Source organism: Mus musculus, chromosome 12 (genome assembly GCF_000001635.26).
Source record: "Mus musculus strain C57BL/6J chromosome 12, GRCm38.p6 C57BL/6J".
Classification (NCBI taxonomy): domain Eukaryota; kingdom Metazoa; phylum Chordata; class Mammalia; order Rodentia; family Muridae; genus Mus; species Mus musculus.
Window position 1 is genome coordinate 112,326,453 of NC_000078.6, and position 17,498 is coordinate 112,343,950.

Genomic DNA, 17,498 nt, shown 5'->3' on the forward strand with positions numbered 1-17,498 from the left:
ATCACATAGGAAAGGCTAGGAGCCTGGGTAATGGCCTCTAATGGCCACAGCATCAATCCTTCATGCTAACCCGTGCGCCTTTCATGGCATCTATCACAGCTGCATGCTGCAGTGAATTTAAGTAAAATTCCAAGTTAAATGACTTGTGATAAAATTATTAGATGCCTAACAACTGTAAGCTGAAATCTAGCCAATGAGAGGCACTTAATTATTTTTTAGCAGAAATATCAACAGCGTCAGAGTTAACCACCAAGCTACTTAACGTAACTCCCACCAATTTCACAGATCATTATTCGCTCTGTTAACGGTGGAGTTAATTGATGGAGACCCGTCAAGCTGCTCTGGGGAGGGGTAGAGCTGGGATGAAGTCCCAGATGGAGAAAGAGAGGAAATCACCAGGAACCCGAGGGCTCTCCTCAGAAAAGCACACGGTGTGAAAGCCGAGGGAGGGGTAGGTGTAGGAGACTAGGATTCCAGAGACCACATTCCCTGTGGGTGATCCCTCCACTGGGCCATGCTGGCTGTTTTAGGGAGTGAAGAATCTCACAGAGCTCTGTCCTACCTTCCTCACAGACTAATATGGCCACTGGAGCCCTACTGTGTGGTTTTCCTGCTCTTCACACTGAACATGATGTAGTTAGGTAGTGCAAGATATCTGGAGATGGTTAAAGTGCACAGAGAGAAGCTGTGCGGGTGACGTAGACAGTGTCCTTGAATGGCAGGGACCCGAGCCCCACAGAATCCAGGGATCACACAAGTGGAGGGAAATGGAAGATATCCAAGCCTCTAATCCCAACTCCACTGGGTGGGATCGTGTAGGAGAGGGGCACTCGAGGCTGAGCCGAGGACTGCTGGAGCTATCTCCTATTACCTCCCACCCCTCATCCTGGTTTCCCAAGATGGTGTCTGATGGAGCAGTTTCAGGACTGCAGAGGTTAGAGCATAAGCTCCCAGCTAGGGGCTTCTTTGTGCTCTCCTAGTAATGGCCCAAGGGCATGTGGTGTCTGGTTCATCAGGCCACCAACCCATTCTCCTCCCAGGGGAGTCTTGGTGGCCTTTCCTCCATGACCACCCAAGGTCTAAACTTGCCAAGTGTTCCTGGTCCACCTCCAGGCCCAATCCTGAAAGTCCTTCCTGTTGAGTGCTGGGTGCCTTCCCCAAGGTCAGCGTGTCCGGGTCCTGGCAGCCCACATAGGCTCCCTCACGATGACACACAGCTTGTGCGAAGCCCGCCCCCAGCCACCCGCCCGGTGTTATTTTTATTTATATACCTGAATACTGCACAACAGCTGCTTTATTGAGATTCATCAGTCACAAGGCTTAATTAAAACAATACCTTGCATCTAACTCAGCGTGGATCACCAAAGCAAATGTTTGTTTTGCTGCGTCAATTAAGCCTTCCCGTGGAACCAGCGGCATCAGGCAGTGAAGCCACATCTGAGTCTGACTTGGCCCCTCTCTGGAATGCAGGGATGAGGGGATACCCAGGGGGCATCTCCAACTGCTCAAGGGCAGGAGGGATGGGAAGAGGATGGGCAGGGCTTTTGGGTATCCCCCTCCTCCTGGTCACTGTCTAAGATTCTCAACACAGCCCTTTGGGTACAGGTGTCTTCTGTGTTCTCAAGCAGAGACACTGTTTTTTCAAGGGACTGCTAGATAGATGTCTCTAAGACAAAATCCTCAGACTCCCAAGAGGGTCCCATAAAGGTCAGTATGGAGGTACACTCTACTCTAACCTAAAATCACCCCATCTCAAAAGGCTCCAAGGCAGTGACCCTGACTAGGCCTCAGGTCTTCCCGGTTGGTATTTTCTGCTCCTGGAGGTGCCTACACTCTGGCATCTTCCCCATTTTCAAAGCCAGCACCACAGGTCTGTCCTCTGATAGCTCCTTCCTGTGTCCTCTGGACTCTGACCCTCCTGCCTCTTTCCTGGGACACTATGACCACATCTAGGACTATCCCTATTTCAGGGTCCTTGTCCTGTCACACCTTTCTGTTGCCGCCTCAGGCTCCAGACCCACGGACTGATTGGGGACAGTGACTCAGATCCTCCTACCTGATATGCAAAGGCTGGTAGAGAAGAAATTGCTTTCCTGAGTATGCAATAGAGCCAGGGTGTCTGCCTTGGAGAGGACTCAGTGGGAGAGAGGGGATGTGGCTTTGGCTTAGACTGGCCAGGAGGGTTTGCTGGTTACAGACCTGTGTGGCCAATGTCCCCTAGGGGTGTCTAGAAGCGGAGGCATGAGGCAGCCAAGGCTAGACAGCAATGATCCTATCCATCCAGTAGACGGGGACACAGAAGCCAGAGGAGCCCTGTAGGGCTGGAAAATACAGGACCTGGGACTGAAGCTGTGCCAGCTAAGAGGGTGCAGTGTGGGGCAATGCAGAGCTGAGCATCCTTTGTGCCAGAGCCTGGGCAAAGCCATAAATGGTGGCTATGCTTGAAGGTGACAAGCAATGTCAAGATGGTGACCACAGGGACATGGTGGGATCCTGGCTTCTAAGGAGATGGAGGGGCTTGTGAGATACCAGGTATCTACAGCAGAGAGGCTCCTGCTCTGTTCTGATAAATGTGTGCCGTTGTGAGACCGTTGCACAGGACACATGAATCTCTTAGAGCTAGGCACCTAGTCAGTACCCCAGCACTTGTGATGGTGTGTGGGACTCCAGAGCTGAGGCCCTAGGGCTGCTGTCTGATGTCATAGGTTCTGGGAACCTCCAGGCTGTGGCTGAGAGGCAGTGAGCCCCTCTGTCTCTGAGGCACTGCAAAGGAGGGTCCAGGGGATATGGTTCACTTTAGCAACAACTTGACTGCACTTGGGATTACCTAGAGGCACGTGTGTGCTCTGTGAGGGCATTTCCCGAGGGACTTAGCTGAGGAGGGAGGAGCCACTCTGAAGGGAAGCAGCACCATCCGGCTGGGATCCTGTGGGTACAAAGGAAGACGTCATCTCTCTCTGCTTCCCTCAGACCTTTGTGCTCAACTCTCTCACGCTGTGCCTGCCACGCCTTCTCCACAATAATGGACTACTCCCTCCAAATACAAGAAAAAAGAAACACTTCCTGATGTAAGTTGTGTTTGTCATGTATTTTATCACAGGAACCAGAAAAGCCACCAATACTTCAGGTCTCATCCCAAGTCCCAAACACCATCTGCATGGACACTAATAGTATCACCTCCTCCAGGAAGCCTCCCAGGTCTTCCCAGGCCAGTCCTTAGTGGCCCTCCTGCCATCTCTACTTGTGTGGCCTCCCCTCTCCCTCAGGTACTCATATTTCTGGGGGCCGGAGTCCTCAGAATCTGTCTAGCAATGACGTAATGAGAGTTGGTTGCTAGGCAACCTGCCTCAGCTCAGTCAGAGAACCCTGCTCTGGTTTGAAGGGCCCCTGCCGATTTCTTAAAATATCAGCTTTTAGCACACATCTCATCCTAGAGCAGAGAGAATACAGTGCTGGCAAGCCCCGCAGGCCTCCCTTCCCCGACGATGGATGCTGGCTTCTGAGAGCTGATCGTGCGAGACTAACCTCCTTGTCTCTCCTTGTCACGGTCCTTAGCCTGTAGAAGAGGGACCGGTGATTGCGGTGACTTCAGCAGGCATTGGCAGAGTCTGCCGTGTGGTTCTTGAGGATGAAATGGGAAACGCATCCCAGATGATCTGCTAAGTGAATGTTGCCTGTTGTATATAATTATAGACAAAGGCGTCAGCTAATGGCCCCGTGTAACCCTGCGGGGAGGTCTGCAGCGCCACGGGGGACTGACATCAGTCCTGCATTGTCTGATACTCTTATCAATGATGTAGACAGGGGAGGAAAGGCCTGCCTGTCAAGATGGGGCTGAAACAAAGGGTAGGAAGAGCTCGTGGTGCAGGGCCGTAGCTCAGGATCATCCTGATGCGGAGATGGCTCAAAATGGAGCGGGCTGGGGGAAACTGAACTGAAACTGATTCGGTGGTGCTGTCCAAATGGGAGTGCTGATCAAAGGGATGCTAGCCCAGAGGCACAGTGAGGCCAAAAAAAACAAAAACAAAAAAACAAACCAAACCAAACCAAACCAAAACAGAAGGACCGGGCTCACAACACTCCTGCCTGACAAAAGACACATGCTCAGAATGAGAAACCCCAAACGCAGCCTTTTCTTAAAAAACAGAGGTGATGCAAATCAATCCAAAACAGGCAAAAATATGGAAGCTGTAACTTCAGCAAATTAGGCACCCCAGCACCCCACGGGTGGAGAAAGGGTTAACGTTGTTGGTTGTCAGGAGGACTCCAGTTGTGATCACCTTGTGACCTGACCTCTGCAGGGAGTGGCCAGAGAAAAAGGAGAGAAAATGTGACCTGGCAGCAGAGACATGTGTGTCCCATGCCACATCCTTTGTGAGGTGGTACCTTGTTTGCTCAAGCTGAGCAGAGACTGCTCTGTGCTCCCACCGCTGGGTCTCCTCCTCACAAAACACCACACATCAGGTTCATAGATGTTAGAGCGGCCTTCAGTAGCTGCAAGCCAGAGGTACTCAGTGTGGACATTGGCTCTCCTCGAGTAAGACGGCCGCTGCTGTATGTAGCATTCGGTGCATGTTAAAAAGCACAGAAAGACCTGAAGGAGCCAGGGTCAAAGGACAGACTGCCTTGAATGCCCTGATACAGAACAACCCAAGCCAGGCTGAGCTGGTCGCCCTGTGCACTGGGCTTCTGGGGTGCTGGGGATGCTCGCGTTTGTCCTGCGCTCTGACGGCAGCTGTTCTTGTCTGTGTAAAGCCAGCCCTACTTCCGGGGTGTGCATCTGTGCGGATGTGTTGTCCCTTGGTGCAGCGTTTAGCTGATGTGCGCGTGAGCATAAATGAAACAGCTGTGTGCTTTTGTTTCACTTTTCGGGGGGTAGAGAGAGGATCCGGGGCTGTGAGCACGCTAGGCACACGCCCTGCTGCTGGACTACGGCCTCCTCTCTCTTCTCTTATTACGTTTGACAGGGTATCTTATGACAGGGTCTCACTGAACTGCCCAGGTTGGCCTTGAACTTGTAATCCTCCTGATTCAGCCCCCAGAACACTAAGCTCACAGGCATGTGGCCTTGACAGTTGTCTTGACTGTGAGAGAACCAGAGTGGACTTTCCTTTGTTCTGAAGAGCCACACGCCTTGGTAGAAGACACAGACCTTATGGATGGTGGACAGCAGACTCGGGGCTGTGATTCCTGATTGGGGGGTGGGGGGAGGCAAGGAGACAAGAGAGACAGGCCCTGTGAAGTCTTCCGGGGGAGGCGCTCTCCAGAGTGTGCATCAGGATGGAGAGGCTTGGCTGAGGGTGGCAGTGAGGTGTCCAGAATTTTGTGTTAAGGCACCAAAAAGAGACTCCAGGAGCAATTTCTGATGTCCTTCCAGGGTGCCCTGGTGTCTACTGCTAATTAACTTGTACAGGCATGAGGTGAAACTCCAGGGGGTCACGCAGAGGCCAAGGAGGAAGGGAAAGGCTGCATGGCTCGCACAGTAGAAATGGGTCTCTTGCCGTTTGGAGCCTGGAAGGCAAAGCTTCAGCTGTCAGCACGCCCGAGTTCTTGTGAGGGTCCTCTTTCTGGCTGTCTTCTCTCTGTGTCTTCAGTGGGAAGGGACGGGGAGAAGTGGACAGGGTGGGGGTAGTCAGGGAAAGGAGAGAACAGGAAAGAATGAGAGGAGAGAGAGACAGGAAGGGAGAGAGGAAGCCTGCGAGAGCAGAGTCTTATCAAATTAGAGCTTCCCTTGTGACCTCATTTGACCCCAGAGACCCTGTCTCCAGATTGTCCTGTGGAGGTCAGGACTTCAGCAAATTAACTTTGGAGGGACACAGTGTTGTGCCTGCCTATACCTCAGGCACACCATGGGAGATCAACTGGAAGAGAGAGGCACAGCTCTGGTGGAAGATACACTAGCCCCAGAATAAAGACCATTGTAAGCTACGAACAGCCATGAAAACCAGCCCCTGAAGTTAACTCGTGTCAGACAAACCTTTCCACAGACACTGAGAGCACTGGGCAGAGGCGGGACAGCACTCACTGGTGGCCCTGGAGAGAAGCCTAACGCTGGCAGGTTCTGAGGACAGCACAGGGGTGCATCAAGCAGGACGGCACGCAACCATGTTCATGAAAACCGTGCGGTCTTCTCGACTGGAAATGAGAACAGAGCTTAAGGTCCTTTAGCTACCAAAGGAAGAAAGGGAGGGAGGGAGGGGGAAAGAGAGGGAGGGAGGGAGGAAGAAAGGGGAAGGAAGAGGGAGGAAGAAGGAAGGAAGGAAGGGGAAGGCTAGAAGAGAGGTAGTCCCAGATGGTGTGTCTGTGAGAACACTCATCCACTGTTTCCACACAGCTCAATGCAGCTGGAAGTCATGTGGAGACCTGAGCTGCCACCAACCAAGGAGAGGGCAGCGCAGTTTAAATTACAGCAGAGTCATGCACAGGCTCTCAAAAACGAAAGTTTACCTACATCTGACAAACAACACTGGGTTATAGGAGGTTTGCCTAACTGGAGAGGCACAGATCCCGGGTGATAATGGTTTCTTTCAGAAGTTCAGAGTTGTCCTCTGCCCCACCTTGCTTTCAGGATGGGTCTTGCTTTTGGGATCCTGGACACCGTGGCCAGGTCGGGGCTCAGGAGTCTGCTTCATTTCTACAGCCACACAATGATCAGAGACACCCTTTCTCTAGCTTATCCTGCCTTTCTCTGGACTTAGTGCCAAGGCTCGCTCTTGCCTCCTTTTGTCCTTAGGGTTCTGCACTGGGCTCTCCTGCTCCTTCACCCTAGGATCAGGGCCTTCCTCAGAAGAGAGGGCTGAGGGGGACAGTGCTAGACATCCAAGCTAGTGGGCCAGGTGTAGGAGAGGCATACGTGGTGTGTGCGTGTATGTATGTATGTGTGTGCGCGTGCATCTGCGTGTGTGCGTTGGGAGGGGGAGTTCCTTTTCACAGCTGCCCACATAGGCCTGCCTGTGGTCCCCACCCAGCCCTTGAATATGGATTTGTGCCTCAGGACAGGAGGCACAGGCCCGGCCTTAATTAGACGTGATGAGCGTGTGTGCCTGGAATCATCATCAAAGGGGGACAGCCGCCCGCCGCCACCCCTTCCCTCTCCCCTCCCAAGGACAGCATCTGCTTCCTCCCTCCCAGAGCAGGCCAGCTCTGACAGCAGGCCCAGGAGTCCCCTCTATTTAATTAGGACGGAAGTTCCCTCAACCCTGGGAAAGGATTTAATTTCAATATTTCCTTTGCTGAGCTGGGAGCCTCCTGTCCCTCCACACCAAGGGTCTTTCATGGCAGCTTGGCCCAGCCCCTCCTCTCTCATTGGTGAAAAAGCCTGTCCTGGAGAAGAACCAGGAGGAGCCAAGGGCAGCGGGGTGGGGGGGTGGGGGTGGGGGTGCTGCAGCTGTGAAGAGAAACCCACCCTTCACCCCACCCCCACCCCTCCCTGAAGCCTAGCCCTCAGCAGCAGGGCCGCAGAGCCTGCAACCAAGCACAGCCCTCTCTAGGCATCTGTGCACAGACTGGGAGCAACAAGGAGCTCACTGACCGCTGACCTCAGACCATAGACTTGAGTCTCTGGATCATCCCCTAAACCTCCTTCGTGCTCTGTGCTTTAGCCTGGCCTATTCCGTCCCTGGTGCACACACATGTGTGTGGGTAAGCACATGTGTGAGCATAGACGTACATATGCACCTAAGTGTGCCCCTGGCAGTTGTAAGTACGCATGCTACACACGTGCACACTTGTGTGTATGTGATCACAGGAGCACATTTGCGCATATTTGTATATTTGTCTGTGAGCCCGGATGACTGGGCTGAGCCTGGTTTCTGTCATTTCTCTTTAAATTGCTGGATGCTCTGATCCGTGGCTAACCTCTTGGGGTCAGCATCAGCCTGATCACAAGACGGGCACTGGGCACCCGCAGGGCCAACACGCAAATGCTTGGTGGACAGACTTCTAATCCAGCCCATACCTGGGAGGTAGGGGAGGCCCTGGCCTTGGGGGAGGAGGATCATGATTTGGTGACTGCACCCTGGCCTGCCCCAGACTCGGTTTCCCTGTGTGTGTGGACAGCCCCAATGGAAGCTGTGTCTCTGGGGCGTCTTCTCCTACCAGGCCCTGGCCATCTGCGTCCTGCCGGCTTTGCTCTGTTCCAGCACCAGCTCCCCTTTATTCCATCCTTTGTGCAGGACAAAGATCAGCTGAGACCTGGCTCTCAGCCCAAGTGGCCCTCAGCCCTTCGGAGGCCGCTAATGAGAGGTGTCAGCCGGCAGCTCTTCAAGAGAGCTCGCTGCCCTGAGCAATTTCTTAAAAGGAAAATTCTAACCTTAAGGAGTCCTTTGAACACGTTGTGAATGAGCAATGAACACAGCCAGGACGGCTTCTTAGAATTACCAAGGGCTGCAGATTCGTGAAAAGAGAGATTGATTTCCATTTGGTCTCCTGAATACATTTCCTGTGTTCTCCAGGTGTTTGTCATGCCTCGTACTAAAGGAGAGGTGGGGTCCTTGGCTAACAAATTATGATCATTGGTATTCTCCCTCCCTCTTCCATCCCCCACCCGAAAATTTATGCGTTTTCCAGACAAAACGTGCTCCCACGGACAGCGCTGGTGTTGTCTTCACGGCAGTCAAGTATCGATGGTATTGATTGCGCTGTCCCCAGCCTATACGTGTGGATGGACGCTCGCAGCCCCCAAAGGATGTGTAGCTGCTTGTGGGGACCTGGCCCCAAATGCCAGCTCTCTCTGCTGCCACTTCTAGCTCTCTGTACCCTGCCCCAAGCCCATCCCAAGAGTAGCCACTCTGGTCCTATCTAGTACGTCTCTGCCTCAGGCTGGTTTCATATCTACCCCCTCCCTACCACTCACTGCCCATTCTGGAGAGCTTTGACAGATGTCCCAGGCCTGTGTACGGTATTCACTGTGTAGACATTTGATGTGTACATGAACGAGTGAGTTACTGAGTGTGTAAATGAATGAGTGTGTACTCTGTTAGAGAACGAAGGATGGGAGCCCGTGAGCCAATGAGAAAGGTAGCTTCAGTTCTTTCGAGATGGCCATTGGATTGGAATCTGGGTCTTTGATCCCTCTCGGGACTCCCTTCCAGGTGCTGGCCAGTTAGAGGCCAAAGTCACCCCAACCCTACGCACCCCAGAGGAAGCACCGCTGAAGCCCTGGAGCCAGGTGGATCAAAGCCACCCAGGCTCTTACACAGCAGCACCCTGCCACAACAGGCCTCGGGAGGCAAATTTACAGGGAACTTCCTGAATTGCTTTCTTTTCTGTTTTATGAAATACCTCTCTAAATGTCTGCATATAGCTCTCTTGAGGAATGGAGGGAGAAAAATAGCAATTAAAGTCTTGTCATCAGACTTGTTCAGGCCGTTAAGTTGTTCAATCTTGCATAAAAAATCGGTGCATGTACTTGACGTGGGCGGGAGCACCTGGTGAGGCTGGAAATGTAAATCATGGAGTAATGATATGCATGCTGCCTGCTGGAGGCAGCCCAGGCCATGCTGTCGGGTTCAGATGGCATAGGCCCTTTACCTTCGGGGTCCCCAGCAGAGGCTGGTGAAGGCTGCCCCAGGCATGTGGTAGTGCTGTGGCCCCCGACTGTCTCCCCATCCCCAGCCTTGCCCAAGTCTGGACTCACACACAGGAATAGCTTACGCCACCATCTACTCAGACAGATGTGGCCGATCCTGGACAGAATCTCCATGGCCCTGGGGTTGTGCAAACTTGCCACCCAGCCATCCTGGAGCCCCAATGGCTGGACATTTGCTGAGCTCAGGCTTGGCGCCCATGGGAGAAAGAGCAGGAGACAGTCATGACCAGTGACGTCACTCAAGCCTGGCCTTTGAGCTGGGGCATAGATGAAGTCACGAGATAAGGGGGGGGGCACAGCTCCCTAAGATGCTCTTTCAGCTACACGGCCCCAGCAGGAGCCCTTAGCTACTCTCTCTCAGCCTGGATGCCAGGTCTGTTCTTCAGGGAACGTCCTCATTTTATGGCATCTCAAGAGAAAGATAGCTCAGGCCATAGAGATTCATTCCCCTCTGCAAGAGGGTCATTTATTTTGACACATGTGGTTTAGTTTCAATTATTTATCATAACACTGGAGAAGGCCATGATAAAAGCCCCGAAGTGTGTTTAACTGCAGCTTCGGCGAGGGTGACAGGTGTGGTGGGTGCTCAGGGAAGGCGCCTGCCTGGGGAGGGGAGGTTCCAGAAGGGGAGGGTGTGGGCAGCATGCCTGGCCCCAGGGATGGAAGCGCAGTGGCTGTGGAGATGTGTGTGCTATGTGGTTCACAAGTGACATCTTGTTCCAATCCTGTCTGAAGGGTGATTGGAAGCTGAGTCTCTGATATTCTGGGATGAAGTTCCCACCCCCACTTCAGTAATATCAGCCACTGGAGCAGAGAGAAAAGCCTTTGGCAAGTTCCCAGGGCTGGCGGGATTCTCTAGCCTCAGAACGTACACACCTGTCCAACCGTCCGTCCATCGGACTCCACCTGTGCCTCGGTTACTTGACCAAATGACCTCACCTGGGCATCTATCTGCTGCGTCTCTTCCACATGAGCTTACCTTAGGACTCTGAGACCACCTGGAGGAGCCATGATGACTCCCTCTCTGATGGACAGCTGAGGTTGCCAAGGTCCTGGCAAACTGACCAGCCAAGGTTGACTGGCTGAGCCCTGGAGGAAAGAGGACTTAACTGAGATGGACTGGCAGGATCAGGCAGTGGGAACTGAGGCTCCACAGAGCAAAAGGCTTGGCTGTGGCATGCAGCAGGTCCCCTGTCTAGGAAGCACGCTATTCAGTCTTCCCCAGATCTGGGCACAGGCTGGGGCTCCAGGAGTACCTCCCCCCACCCCGCGCACCCCTGTTTTCAGACAATAGTGTCCACTCCAAAACAAGCCAAGAGCAATGCTTCCACAGACCATTATTTAAGGCAAATCTGGATCAATCTTGGGGAGGCTGCACCGTGCTTTGATTTACAATGGGAAGGAAATGGTCACAGGATTGGCGCCTGGTTCCGGTTTGGGATTCTGCACTATTCTCTGTGTACCTCAGCCCAGCATTTATTTACACCACTGGAGTGTGAATTCTATGAATAAATTTTATTATCTCGGGGCTTTGTGATGACAAAAAAACATGAGTGCCGTTGAACGGGTGAGACGCCCTGCGCCTCCTCATTATGCCCAGCAGGGCCGGGGGAGGGGCCTCCCGGGAGCTTCATTTAGATTTTAATTAAACTGACTTTCTCCAAACAATTTGCAATAAATTAGTGCCAACCAGGGCTCGCACATCTAGGCATAAGGCACATTGGCTCTCCTGTGGGGTCACAGCAAGAGCTCCGCCTTGCTTGGTCCTAGGTTTGGATATCTGTGAATTCCCAGTATCCTCATCAGCCTGGCCCCTGATGCCCGATGCAATATACTGGCTGGGGACTTGAGAGAAGACTGCTCTGGGCCCCGAGTTTCATGCCTGTCCTGATCACAGCTCAGCCTGGCCATCTATACCGAGACGGCCAGAGAAGAGATGACCTCATGCTCAATGCCTTCCTGGTGAGGAGCAGCGGGGTCACCCCAGAGAGCTTTGATTTCGCTCTACTTTGGCATCTTCAGTCCTCCATGTGGGACCAAGGATGGGGCTGGGACCACTACAGTGGGTTCTGAAGATGGACGGAGCGCATGCCTTGCTCAGGTGGGTCTCAGAGCCTCTGCCTTTGCCTCTCCGCATCTCTGCTCTAGCGAGGAGGATGGCACTGTGATCCTAGAAGAGGAGCTGGCAAGCCTGATGTTCCAGTCGGCCCCACTGTGAGACTCTCAAGAAGAACGGACTTAGTCTGGGCCCTTCTCCTCAGGGCTGGCCCTTGGGCCTTACTTAGTTTTCCCAGGGCTTAGTTGGACTGAATTGGTCACCTGATAGCCTCTGTGCAGGCCATAGCCCAGGCAAGGTGACAGTGTGTGGGCTTCAGCCCATGCTTTCCTGGGCCATCCCATCAGCTGTAAGCTGTCTGGCATCTGCTGTGACCGAGGTCCAGGCTGTGGGCAGTGGCCCATCTCATAGGTATGACCTTGTAGGACGGGGTTCTGAGCCTAGCTATGCAGACCACTATGCTCTGTAGGGGCCTCAGAACCAGCCCTTAGAAGACTAAAGAGAGCCTACAGCCCCAGGGCCCAGGCTTTTACTGGGGCACATACAGGTCTGATCTTGGGACACTTGGCCTATGTGGAAGTGACAAAAAGGCCTGTCCCATGACATGTGGTGTTGAGTAGTCACCTCCTTGTATGCTGGTGGAGTTGTGTAGCGCCTCAGCAGACAGGGCCAGAGTTCCTCATCTGTGTTCTGGTGTTCTAAGAATAATCCTGAGGGTGTCAGTTATGAGGTGCCAGTCTGGGTTCCATACATCCAGATTGAAAAGCTGCAGAATCCAGCACGTGAGCTCAGAGTCCCCATGTGGGAGCATATCCTCCTCACCTGTGTGCGTCACGGAACGTGGTCTGCTGGGAGGACCCACCTGTGGGTGAAGGAGGAATCCCTGAAGGCTTCTCGAGTTACCTCCAGCTTCCAACATCACCGGCACCCGTGTTGTCCAGAAAGAAGCTGGGGATGTCAGCAGCTGTGACTTCAAAACAAATCAAAAGTAACTGAAGGAGACAGGGGAGCAGCCAAGGCACCCAGTGTCGACCCAGCGGGGGTTGTCCCTGTCCTTGCCGGAGCATCTGCTCCTACAGCTGGCTGCCCACCACCCAGTGCCATCCGGTGCCGCCGCCATCCGGTGCCGCTGTATTTCAAGGCAATAATATTTCACGGCAGTTTCGCTTGTGTGCAGTCACAGCCCATTGGCTTTATGGAAGCACTCTTGGAGTTTACTTCCCAGGCAAGGAGAAGGATAGCTGTTCGAAGGCACTTGAAGGAACGCCTTGGTGGTCTGAGTGTAAAGTGGGGAGGTCCACCCCCCCCCCCAGCAAGCACCTGTCTGCTGCAGTTGCTGTCTCCGGAGGTGGGAAGATCAAGGCCTTCTTGTTTCATGTGGAACTAATGGGGTTCACAGAAACCCCTTTGCTCGGCATAGCTGTCGATGTGGGGTAAGGTTGCTGTTTGCTGGGTAGGAAGAGCATCTGCCTGGAATGGCCTTGATGACTTAAGGCATCCACCAGCATGAGGATGGGCTATGGCCAGGGGTCCAGCTGTTCTCCTCCCTGCCCCTCCCCCAGTCCTGCTTCAGAGACAAATGAAGATCAATCACTCTGGGCACATCCCACCTCCCTGTGGCTGGCCCAGAAACCTTCCACAGCAGCACAGCTGGCCCTGCCATGCTGCCCGGCCCAGTCTAGCTGAGAGCCGCAGACTCAATTGTGTCTGGGATTGCGACATCTTTAACAGAGCCCACACCCTACCTGTCTCCAGGCGCGGCGGGACTTTGGGACTTTGGTGCCAACACTTGGGTTCCAGTGAGAGTCTTCTCCTCACTGGCAGCTTCACACGAAGTGGCTCCCAGGCCTGCAAGGCACGGCCGGGCCCTGAGCCATCTCTGCCAGGCATTGTTCCATCTGTGGGAAAACCCCAGCTCCTTGGCTGCCTGGCCACACCCTCTGCCTTCTCCTCCTCTTGCCTCAGCCTTGGAATCAGACATATAGGAAGTATCAGCAGCCCTGGTCAGCTACATCTGCCTGGCCTCCATGTCCAGCTTAGTCAGCCAGAGAACCAAGTGTAGTCAGAGCCTGCAGGCCAGGGCACAGCCAGAACCAAGATAGCCCTTCTATGTGGGGAAAGTGAGGCACAGAGGGAAAAAAAAAGACTGTTGATAGCAGCCTAACAAGAAATGTAGTTGGGAGTCCCTCAAGCTGTGACCATGGTCCCCTGTGTCTCTGCCTCACTTAATCAATTGGGCACAGTCTGACACGTGCTAGAAACATCTCCTGGAGATGTGCCACAAGCGGTAGTTACTTTGAGAATCATTTCAGTGCTCCAAGGAACGTTGGTGTGTGAGTATGTGTGTGTGTTTGTGTGTGTGTGTCTGTGCTTCCACTGTATAGACAAAGTGTGAGAGCAGGCCAAGAAAGGGAACGTGGGAGTTCCAGCTGCCAGGAGCCCCTGATTGCTGAGTCAATGGTGTATCCAGGATCTAGTATCCCTCCAAAACCCCGACCCATCTTCCCTCTGGGTGTGCATGGAAGTATGTGCATGGCTCTATCTATGTACGCATACATTTGTATAAACACACGTGTGTGTGCACACACACGCGCATGTGCTTCAGAAGCAGAGGCAGGAAGACAGCACTCCCTCTGGTCCCCGTCAGACTTCCCATAGCCCCACTGCTGACTATTGGCTGAGCTTGTTCCCTTCCACCCACTGTGCCATGTGCCTGCCCAGCCCTCAGTCTCTGCCTGGCAGGCTGACATTCTTGGACCTCAGGCTCTAGGCCAGTCTGCCAGACTCCAGGTGAAGACAGGACTGCTCAGCTGTTTGACATCACAGAGAAGTTGTCGGTCATTGGGTGAGTGGTGGGTGGTTCAATCACCCAGGAACAGTCAACCTCATCTGGGCCCAACTATGGAGGTAGGCTAGAGTCACAGGTGGCTTCCCAGTTCTGCTCCTGTGACCTGAGCCCTGTTCTGCCCTGCTACGCCTAGCCTTAGTGCTGGTCGGGCAGACGCTTCTGAAAGAAATCACGGAAGCACAGCATGAGGAGCTCTGAAATCTCTGGCAGGTTCCACATCCCAGGTCTCCACTGGTGTCGGGAAGTGGTTCCCAGGCTAAGATGATGAGCAAAAGTCGCTGCCTCACACCAGACAAAGCTAATTTAACGGCTCATGTCATCTAGTGGAAAAAATGGGGCTAATGTCTACATTCAAGAATACGCTGGGAACGGTCTGCCAGGTAATGTTTGAGAAGTGGTCCAGACATTATGTAACCTACGATCTGAGATCATCAAGCAAACATCTCTGGATTGGCGCTGGGGACTATGATGAGGGAGATGCTACATGAATGGCCACCTCAGAGGTATCGGATGTGAAGACGGCTGTGGTAAAGAGCTGGGGTATCAGGGCAGCTTCCCAGCATCCTTTGAGACAGGAAAGGGGAGGCTTTGGGTTGGAGGTCCTGAGCAGCATGGATTTTATTCTTAATCAGAGTGAGGAGAAGCTGGGCATGCTGTATCTTACTTACTTGTGAAGGTCACTCCAGCTTCTCAGGGGTGGGGGAGGGGGGGAGGCTTTAAACGCATCACACCACTGCCTGACTCCAGGAGACATCAGTGAAGCCCTGGAGGTATGTTAAAGGGAAGTTAACAAGGTACAGGGAGGGAGAGCTGTGCGTTAGGAAGGATACAGGACAGACACTGGTCCTGATGTTGGTAACGCTGCTGTGTGGCTGTTAGGCAGCTGTAGACATCACAGGTGGACAGTCCATACAGGTGCTTTGTGGCCTGGCCTGGCGCCAGCATAGAGATCAAAGCAAGAAGTCAACAGGAAAGGGAAAGCAAATGGCTACACAGAAGCTGCACTTGACTCTGGTGGAACATTGTCAAGACAGACATTGCCCAAGATTTGGAGTGGGGGTGGGGCAAGGCTTGAGAAGCGGGGAGCAAAACCAATAGAATAGAGAAAAGATAAGAAAGCAAAAACAAAGACAGAGGTGCAGTGCTCACCCAGTCAGCAGCCTCGCAGAGGAAAAGGTAAAGTTAAAGGCTGGAGAGATGGCTCGGTGGTTAAGAGCACTGACTGTTCTTCCAGAGGTCCAGGGTTCAATTCCCAGCAGCCACTTGTTGCCTCACAACCATCTGTAACTCCAGTTCCAGGGAATTTGACCACAAGGTATCTGTGGCTCACTGACATGCACGCAGGCAGGCCCCATGTGCAACATTCATTTTTCAAAAATCAGGTTAAAATGTAGCAAAGTAGTCTAGCAGCAGGTGCTGGGAAAGACACAGTCTTGGAACGGGTGCAGCCCCAGGCAGCAAGGAGGGAAGTCCACATTCTAAATTCTTCAACCAGTAGCCAAGCACAAAGAGTAGGCAGCCATACCTCAGGGAAAGAACAGACTAGCCAGAGTTCTCTACCAGTGCACGGGGAAAAGAGTAAAACTGTCATTCAAGTCCAGCCGCAGAAAGCATCTTCCAGAGTTCTCAGGACTCCAGGTACCGTTGTTAACTAGAGCAATGCAGAATGAGATTCAGGCAGTACTACGGAGCTCAGGGCAAGGTCCAGGGGTAGCTGATAGAGGCCAGAGCTGCAGAGCCTAAGAGGACTGTATGCCAGTGCAGCGTGCATGAGATTGTCTCCCAGTGAGGCTTCCTGCCAGTGCTCCCACCAGTGTGCTCCCTCCTCCGGGACCCTCTGGATCCCCGACTTACTTAGGCAGCAGGGAGCAGAGGGATCTGTAAGTCCCATCATGGGTCTCAAGGAGCCAGATCCATTCTCGGTCTCTTGTAGGTAATCCTTAAAGTAAAGTGTCTCATCTGAGCTTCCTTCCCAGCATGCCAGACTGATCAGGGACTGTCCCTCCTCCCAGTCCTCCCTCCGCAGAAGAGGATTCCCACGAAATTACAGGCATCACATCACTCCTGAACTCCTTGAAGAACCAGGTCTAACATCTACAACTCCGTTATTCAGTGTGGGCCTCAGTGTCTTTCTCTAATGCCAGTTGACATGCAGGGTCAACGTGGAAATCTGGGTGTGCAGCCTGGCAGAAGCAGCTTCCATTAAGGACTACATAGTAGTGGTGATGAGAAATGCTTGCTCCCTCAGGTCAGTGGAGCCCCAGCACAGCAGGGTTGGCAGGGTGGTATGATGCTGGTGACATTGGCTGTAAATGACACAGGACAAAGATCCCATGCCCGCATGACCTCCATGCTCCAGTCAACCTGTCAATCAATCACCAAGTCACTATCTGGCCATGAGAGATTTTTTGCTTGCTATTGTCTCCATTCTGCTGTGGGTATCTCTGTGCATCTCCCAGGTAACAGAGGAGCGGGTTGAGACCTCACCTTGTGGGTCACAGTGTAGTCATGTGTCAATCTCTGACTTCCAAACGCGGCTGTCACAGAGCTACCCCCTTCTCCAAGAACTTGGTCTGGAGATAATTAACTCTGATGACCTGAAAGTCACAGTGCAGGTGGTGGCAAGGGTTCCCTCGGGAGCCGCCCATGAATGTCACCGTGGGATAAATGGCATTCGTAGACACAGACAAAAGCAAGTCACCGAAGAGCCACCACAGGAAATCCCCCACTTGACAGTTTTTGAGGGCGTTCAGGTTCAGTATGGAGTGAGAGTGGGAGGCTAAAAATAGCCCACTCAGCCAGTTAGTGAGTGCCTGACACCTTACAACCCATCAGTGCGTTCCTTCCCGACATCCCAGGTACACACAGGGCGCCCCTTGGGGGCTCTGTCCTGGTACTCACAGGGGCTCCATGCAGAGGAAGCAAGTTGGAACCATTTTTCGGAGGAAAGAGAGCAAATGGGGACCTGAGTCATCTGTTTGTGGTCTAGACAGATGTGAGCCCCA

General features: G+C 53.1%; 1 long non-coding RNA gene across 9 annotated transcripts; it reads right to left on the minus strand.

Moving 5' to 3' along the window:
- Positions 1 to 1,356: 1,356 nt before the first annotated feature.
- Positions 1,357 to 13,823, minus strand: Gm29890. 9 transcript variants are annotated; one of them, XR_001780725.2, is made up of 5 exons: positions 12,508 to 13,823; positions 10,569 to 12,411; positions 5,978 to 6,135; positions 3,526 to 5,588; positions 1,357 to 2,926 (listed from the first exon to the last, which is right to left on the minus strand). It is a non-coding gene; the product is annotated as a predicted gene, 29890 (long non-coding RNA). The 9 variants fall into 9 exon arrangements; XR_001780724.2 differs by having other exon boundaries at positions 10,569 to 12,615; positions 13,391 to 13,822; XR_001780726.2 differs by having other exon boundaries at positions 10,569 to 10,678; positions 12,468 to 13,819.
- Positions 13,824 to 17,498: the final 3,675 nt, after the last annotated feature.